The sequence below is a fragment of the Suricata suricatta genome, chromosome 7 (assembly GCF_006229205.1).
Source record: "Suricata suricatta isolate VVHF042 chromosome 7, meerkat_22Aug2017_6uvM2_HiC, whole genome shotgun sequence".
NCBI lineage: Eukaryota > Metazoa > Chordata > Mammalia > Carnivora > Herpestidae > Suricata > Suricata suricatta.
In genome coordinates, this window is record NC_043706.1 from 34,323,738 (window position 1) to 34,332,178 (window position 8,441).

Sequence of the window (8,441 nt, forward strand, 5' to 3'; positions counted from 1 at the left end):
AACCAAAAATCTGCACCCCGATTGGAGTTACATTCTAATGTTCCATTGGAATAGAATGAAAGGGAATAGAAATGAGAGGTGCCAGTGTCTGCCCTTTGTAAGGCCCTGTACAATTAACATAGCACTTAATACTTTATTTCTAGATACTCCACAAGCAATCCTGTAAAGTAGATATTATTGTTCCCATTTTTCAGATGTGAAAACTGAGACCTAGCAGTAAAATGACTTGTTCATTCGTCTCTAGCCATACAGCAAACCTGACCCTTCAGACTCCAAAAGCAGAGTCTGGAAGAGTGGAAGGGAAAGGGCCAGGAAAAAAATGAGAAGGAAGGAAAGGGAGTGACATGAGAATGAAGATCAAAGAGATGAGGGCCAAAGCAAGGCTTAGAGTGACTGGCTGGGATACATGGGTTAGAAGGATATTAGGAAGGTTTGTTCAGGGTCACAGAGAAGCAGAGTAGAGGCCCTGCGAGGTTTGGAGGGAAGAGGAGAAAGAAATGGGTAAGTAAATGTTGTAGATGCTTTGCACACTGGTTAATAATGATGGCTACAAGGCGCCTGGGTGGCCCAGTCAGTTAAGCGTTTGACTTCTCAGGTCATGATCTCGTGGTTCCGGAGTTACAACCCCAAGTCGGTCTCTGTGCTGACAGCTCAGAGCCTGGAGCCTGCTTGGAATTCTGTCTCTCTCTCTCTCTCTCTCTGCCTCTCCCCTGCTTGTGCTCTGTCTCTCAAAAGTGAAAAAAAATTCCTTTAAAAGTTAAAAAAAAAAGATGGCTAAATGAATTCTTATTTTATGTCAGGCATAGAGCTAAGAACTATTGCATAGTTTCACATTGATAAAATCAAACACAAATGGAGACCAGACTTGAAAACTTCCTGAGCAGGCAAACCAGTTTAGTCATATAAGCAAACTTTAGTTTAGCTTGTTCTGTAAAATAAGTGAAACTTAACTTGGGCCACTTCCTGTCAATGCCTCTGAAAATCAAAAACAAAATTTAAACTGTTCTCAAAATTGATATGAAGTAACTACTTAAAAAAAACTTGTTAAAAATATTTTGCACTGTCAGTGCCGAGCCAGATGCAGTGCTGGATCTCACAAACCGAAATCGAGTTGGCTGCTTCGCGCACCTGGGTGGCTTAGTTGGTTAAGTCAAGTTGTATTTCGGCTCAGGTTGTGATCTCGAGTTTGGGAGTTCGAGCCCCGCGTCAGGCTCTGTGCTGACAGCTCAGAGCCTGGAGTCTTCTTCGGATTGTGTGTCTCCCTCTTTCTCTGCTCCTCTCCCGTTTGCCCTCTGTCTCTCTCAAAATTAAATAAATATTTTTTAAAAAGTGTCGGATGCTTAACTGACTGAGCCACCCAGGCACCCCATGAAGTAACTACTTTGAACCCATCCCTATTGCTAGGAAAATTCTAATATTATAATCAATCTGAAGAGTAAAGAGCCACACTATCTCCTCACCATATAAACTGCGTCATAACAATCTACCTCTGAACCCCGTTCCGTGTACAGTTTGAGTGCTTCCAGTTTGCAAACTATTTTTTTTGTGTATGATGAACTTTTGCTAATTACTTTTAGTGATCCAATGATTCTATTTCTAAACTTCTGACAACACTTAATCTTCCAAACCACGAGGCAGATGTTACTGTACTCTTTTTACTTTAAGGAAACTGAGCCTTACAAAAATTAAGTGATTTGGTCAGTACCTCAGCTGTGAGCATCTGCACTTAACTCTAGTTCCCTTACCTGTCAGGTAGGAATGAGGGTGGACAGTGGTGTAGAGATCAAACTAGGCAGTGAGCAGACTGGGCCTCCTTGATTTCTGTGCCTTTCTCGAAGAGTACTGAGAATAGGGTGTTCAGGTTATTGTTGAATGAATAACAGGTAGAAAATGACATTTTAGGCTGGTGAGTGCTGGGCTAAGATAAGGTATAATAAAGTTTACACTTTCGGCAGTCTCGTGTTCATGTCCTCTTTATGACCCTTGAGCTGGACAGAAAAATCTTTATCATTGGTCCATTCTGTCTATTGCTTTTTGAGTTGGGTTTCTCTGGACCTTGTATAGTTCCTTACTATCTATTTAGGGAGGCTTAGGGCACAGTGAGGATGCATTGGAGTTTTATACAAGAATAAGTCAGTGTCTTGCTATCTCATTCTAAAATCCTTCCCCAAGAAGCTCCATATTTGTTGGCCTTTTGTCCCTGAGAGAACATTGGGTGACTTCAGGGAGGAATTAACAAAGATTTCTGAGTATAATAGTCCACCTTGAGTTACTCAGAGTATCTTGTGTTTACTTCATCTATTCTGTTAAGCTTAATTTGTCTTCTGAATAAATGTGCTTTATTAAAAGCAAAATTATAAACTCTTACTGAAACATCATTTTAGGGACTAGAAACCTGAAGATCATCCATCCTCTTTCTCTCTGCTCCCTGTAAGAGATACATCATCAAGACTTGTCAATTCTTTTCCCCCCAAGATACCAAAATTGTATCCTTTCCTTCCCATTCCTGCTGCTGTTTTAAACCTTTAACCCCAGATTATTTTAGAAGCCCCCTGTGGGGTTCCCTGCCTTTTGGCTTTTCCCCACTAACGCATCCTACACACACACCAGCCAAAGCTTTCCTCCCAAGGTAGATATGTCACTTTGCCAAGAAATGTTAATTGGTTTCCCTTTGCCTATTGAAGTCCCTAGGGCGCCTGGGAGGCTGAATTGGTGAAGCTTGCCTTTGGCTCAGGTCATGATCTCAGGGTTCATGGGATCGAACCCCTCGTCTGTGCTGTCAGCACACAGCCTGCTTGGGATTCTTTCTCCCTCTCTCTCTCTGCCCCTTCCCTGTGTGCTCTCAAAATAAATAATAAATAAATAAACATTTAAAAATAATTTATAAAAACTAAATAAAGTCCCAAACCACTTGGCCTGGGCTTCAAGGCCCTTCACCCTGACTTCCTCAGCCTCATTCCCTACTATTTCATCCATGCCTTAATGACCATCAGCATTCCCACTTTCCATGCCTTTGCTCAGGCCATTCGTCCCTTTTCCTTGCAGTGCTTCCCAAACCTCGCCCATGCCTGGGCTGCAACTTCAAAAATCCTCTCTACCCTTCCTGTTTGCAGGTAGATACTCGCCATTTCTCCCTTCTTGGTCTTTAGTCCTCTGCCACCTTTCATTGATGTCTAACTGCTTGTACACAACCTCTTCTCTCCAAGTAGATGGTTAAGAAACCACGTTAGGGACCAGGTCCGCGCATGCCCGCAGGGCCTGGGCCAGACCAGAACCCGGACAGGGAGAGCCTCCAGTGGCTGGGCGGAGCCAAGTCACCACAAACAATTCTATGGCACAGAATGCTATTACCTGGAAACCTCGAGGGTTTTTCTAAATACCAACAGAAGCCCCGACTAAAGATATGAGTATGTTTATCCATCATTTCCCTCCCTATCCTCTCCCCCAAACAGTCCCTCCTCACTGTTGTCCTAGTCACCACACATCTTTGATTCCTCACCCTCCCTCAGCTACATCCCCACACACATTCCAGATTTCCTAGCACTTTCACATTCATGATCTCAGTCTCCCAACGGCCAGGTTTTAGAGTAGGGGGGCTCTGAAGGACCAGCTCCAGAGCGGGCCCACCACGATTTAGTGTGGGCTGGAGCCCAAGCCTTTCCCCTGCCTTCCTCTCCTGAGTCTTTAAAAAAATGGTTTTAGAATGTTTATTTATTTTTGAGAGAGAGAAAGACAGACTGTGAGTGGGGGAGGGGCAGAAAAAGAGGGAGACTCAGAATCTGAAGCAGCCTCCAGGCTCTGAGCTGTCAGCACAGAGCCTGCTGTGGGGCTCAGACTCACAAACTGTGAGATTATGACCTGCACCAAGTTGGACCCTTAACCGACTGCACCTCCCAGGTGCCCCTCCAGAGCCTTTCTACTACCTGGCAGCCTTTCTGATTTGTTCTACCTGGGAAATTTTCCTTGAATGGATTCTTGTTCTTCCATTCCTTCTATCTGGACTATCCAAGTTCTTTTTCCCTTGAACTCTCCAAAGTTAATTTTTCCTCTTCCAATCTAGCCTTTGTCCATCCCACAGGATTTTTATGGCCATAACAGAACTCTGGTCACATCACAGCCCTGCTCAAAACCTTCAGTGGCTCACCACTGCCCACAGTCAAAGTGCTAGCATTCAGGTTCTTCCTCGCTATGCCATGCTGATCTTTAAAGATTGTTTCGTCTGGGGCGCCTGGGTGGCTCAGTTGGTTGAGCGTCTGACCGTTGATTTCGGCTCCAGTCATGATCTCACAGTTAGGAGATCAAGCCCTGCATCAGGCTCTGCCCTGGGTGTAGAGCCTGCTTGAGATTCTCTCTCCCCCTCTGCCTCTCTCTCTCTACCTCTCCACTGTTCATGCTTTCTCTCTCTCTTAAAAAAGGAAAGAACGTAGTTTCTTCTTCCATAGTCTTGGCCTCAGCTAGATTCACACTCCAGGCTCTCAGAACGTGCTCATGTCTTCCCTCCCCTGAATCTTCTTACTCCTATGTCCTATGCCTGCAGTGTCCATCCTCAGTCTCCAGTGTCCGAATCCTTACAGCCACTTCCAAGATCCCTTTCTCCCTAAATTATTTCCTGGAGCACCTACCAGCCACTAGGCATTAAAAAAGATACGGATGGGTCCCAGACATTGTACCTGGTCCCAAAGGGACTCACACACTAGGAGAGACAGACAAACGCTGCTATAAGATAATGGAAGGAGAGTTGTTATAAAGCACATGGTACCTCCTGACTTCTGGTGGCTCCAGAGCTGGCTTTGGGTGGCCACAGGTTTCCCTGGGAATGACAACCTGAGCTGAGCTATGGGGAAAATGCTGGAGTCAGCCAGAAGCCAGGAGAGAGTTCTCTTTGTAGAGCTGGAACATTATAAAGAGCTTGGGAAGTCAGAGAGTGTTTCTTGGGCTGACCTGGCGCTGAATGATAGGGAATCATGAAGGATCTTCACATTGATTCTGACGGCAATAGGGACCCATGAAGTGGCAGAATTAGATTTTCTATTTTGGAAGTGTCAGGCTGTGGTATTGGAGACTGGCAGGAGGGGCCACGAAGAAATGGGCTTTCTAGGACTCGTAGACTCCCTGGAGTACTTTTTTTTAAGTAAACATTTAAATTCTTAATACATTCAGAAAAACAGAAAAACAGTGGGATTGTTCAATTAATTATTACAAAGTAAAACCTACCTGTGTAACTACCATCAAATTAAGAAAAATAGTTTTCAATCCCAGAGAAGCTCCCTCTATCATCTAGTGCCCCTCCCCCAACAAAGGTAACCATTTTCTGACTTCTACATTCATAGACTATTTTTCTCTGTGTTTGAAATTTACATAAATGAAGTCCTTTATTAAAAATTTTAATGTTTCATTTATTTTTGAGACTGAGAGAGGCAGAGCATGAGCAGGGAGAGGCAGAGAGAGGAGACACAGAATCTGAAGCAGGCTCCAGGCTCTGAGCTGTCAGTACAGATCCAGACGCGGGGCTCAAACCCATGAATGTGAGATCATGACCTGAGCTGAAGCCAGATGCTTAACCAACTGAGCCACCCAGGCGCCCCGTACATAAATGAAGTCTTAAAGTAGCTTTTGTGTGTCTGGTGTCTTTTGCGTAACATTATGTTTACAATATATACCCATGCTGTTGTATGCAGTGACCATTATTTCATTTTTCAGAGCTATGTAGTATTCTGTTGGGTAACTATACTACAATGCCTTTATATGTCTATTAAAGTATAAACATTCCAATGTTTCCAGATTGTGTCTATTACAAATAGTGCTGCTCTGAATATTTTTGTATGTATCTTGATGCACTTGTACATGAATTTTTTGGAATATGTACCTAGAAGTAGAATTGCTGGGCCATAGGTCATGTGTATATTATGATTTAGTAGTTAACACCAGACTGTTTTCCAAAGTGGCTGTAGCAATTTGCAATTTACATCCCTACCAGCAGTGTGTAAGTTGTAAGTTGCTCCCCTTCCTCACCAACACTTTGTATTGTGAGTCTTTCTCACTGAAGTGATTTTGAAGCCTGTTTAATATCTCAGTAGTTATTTCCCTAACAACTAATGATTAGTGAAGTGGAACACTTTTTCATATGTGTATTTGCTATTTAGGTATCCTTTTTTGTGGTATCATCTTTTTATGTTCAAATCTTCTGCCCACTTTTTTATTTGGCTGTCCAGTCTATCTTTTTCTTATTTGTGAAGTTCTTTATGTATCTCAGACACGAACTTTTTGTTGGTTTTTCTTATTCTACAGGTTGTAGTTTTGGTTCTCTTCATTGTATCTTGGGGCATGTTGGCTCAGTCAGTTAAGTATCCAACTTGATTTCAGCTCAGGTCATGATCTCATGGTTCCTGAGTTCAAGCCCTGAGTCAGGCTCTGTGCTGTTACCAGAGAGCCTGCTTGGGATTCTGTCTCCCTCTCTCTCTGCCCCTCTCCCCACTTGCACACACACGCGCCCGCTCTCTCTCTCTCTCTCTCTCTCTCTCAAAATAAATAAATATAAACTTTAAAACTAAAAAAAAATTGTGTCTTTTAATGATTGAAGGTGGTTCCTAACTTTATTTTATTTATTTATTTTTGAGACAGAGAAAGCATGAGCTGGGGAGGGGCAGAGAGAGAGGGAGACAGGAACTGAAAGCGAGTTCCATGCTGACAGAAGAGAGCCTCACATGGGACTCAAACTCACAAGCCAAGAGACCATGACCGGGGCCAAACTCAGATGCTTGGCCAGCTGAGGTACTCAGGCGCCCCAGTTTCTAATTTTAATATGGTCCACTGTATCAATTTATCTTTTACAGAACACCTCAATTCTGACTAGTCACACTTAAGTTCTCAATAGTCACTTTTATGGCAATGATATTGGACAGAGCTGCTCTAAAGTTTTATTGTTTTGGTCTATTCATATAGAGCTATAATGCACATAGAATTTATTTTGGTGTATGGTGAAGTTGGAGTCAAGTCATTTTTCCTATACGTATATACAACTGACCCAGAACCATTTATTGAAAGCATTATCCTTTCTCACTCCACAGTTGTACCTCTTTGTCATAAAGCAAGTATATATGTGTGTGTGTGTGTGTGTGTGTGTGTGTGTGTGTTTCTCATTTTGGTCCCTCTATTCTGCTCAATTGGTTTGCCAATCCCTGAATCAGTATCCCACTGCCTTTGTAGTTAGCTTTATTAGTATGAACCCAGTAGCATTTTAATGGTAGCTCTCCAGCAGAAAGCAGTTAGGATCTTGGCACGAAGGACTGGGCAAAATAAGGAGCCCGGGTTCTAATCAGGGCCCCACCACTCTTTGTGTAATCTTGAGCAAGTTAATCTTTCCATAAACTTCAGCTTGGTTGGTATGATGATAAATGTTGTGGGGTATCAGGGAGGAAGAATTTCCTCTGCGTTTCAAGGTCCTTCCAGCTGGACAAAGAACCAAATTGACATGAGAGAGATCAACAGGAGAAAATCAAATTTAGTTTCATACATGTGGGGAAGAAACACACACACACACACACACACACACACACACACACGAAATTCCAAAGATAGCCAACATGAGACATCTGAGCTGAGAGCAGAGGGGCAGGCGCTTGGGAATACAAAGGAGAGGAAGGCCCTGTTCTATTAGTAGGAAGGTGAGAGTTGTTTGGAAAACAAAGGTTGCCCTATAAGTTTCTTAGGTAAAGAGGGATCTCTAATAATTGCTCTCTTTCTGTATAGGCAGGCAGTGGGTTGAGAGATTTTTCCTAAACCTGCTTGGGTTTTATTGCTTTTATTTTATATTCTTAAAGTAGGCTTCAGGCCCAATGTGGGGCCTGTACTCACCACCCTGAGATCAAGTGTTGCAAGCTTTACCAACTGAGCCAGCCAGACGTCCCTTGATTGCTTTTAATTCAAAATAATCATCATGCTGAAGTGTCCATCTTCAGGTAGCCTGCCTTTGGCCCCTACAGGGACTATTTATATGATAGAGTTGTTGATTGGTTTCACAAACAGAAAGGACTTGGCAATGTCTGCCACAGAGTAAGCTCCAATAAATATTAATGAGTGGGCTGTTTACTTGAATGATTTGTTTTTCTTTCTTTTAGACTAAGCTCCAGAGGTTAAGCGCCCGCCCTCCATTACCTATCTCTCCCACCCCTTAATGCCTAACACCCTGCCTGGCACGTAGTAAGGGATCCAATCAAAAGTTGTCGGATGAATCAGTTCAGCAGCTAAGTCCGTGTTAGCGCGACAAGAGGACAGACCCCGGTAAGGACTGAATTGGACCGAACAGGAAGAACCCGACGCTAGGGGGAGCAGGAACCCGCGCCCTCCAGATCTCGCGGGAGTTCGCGCGCGCGCTCAGCCAAGTCTCAGGTTCTGTTTCTGACGCAAAAGCGCGGCGTGAAGAAGGGGCTGCCCCGGCAGGC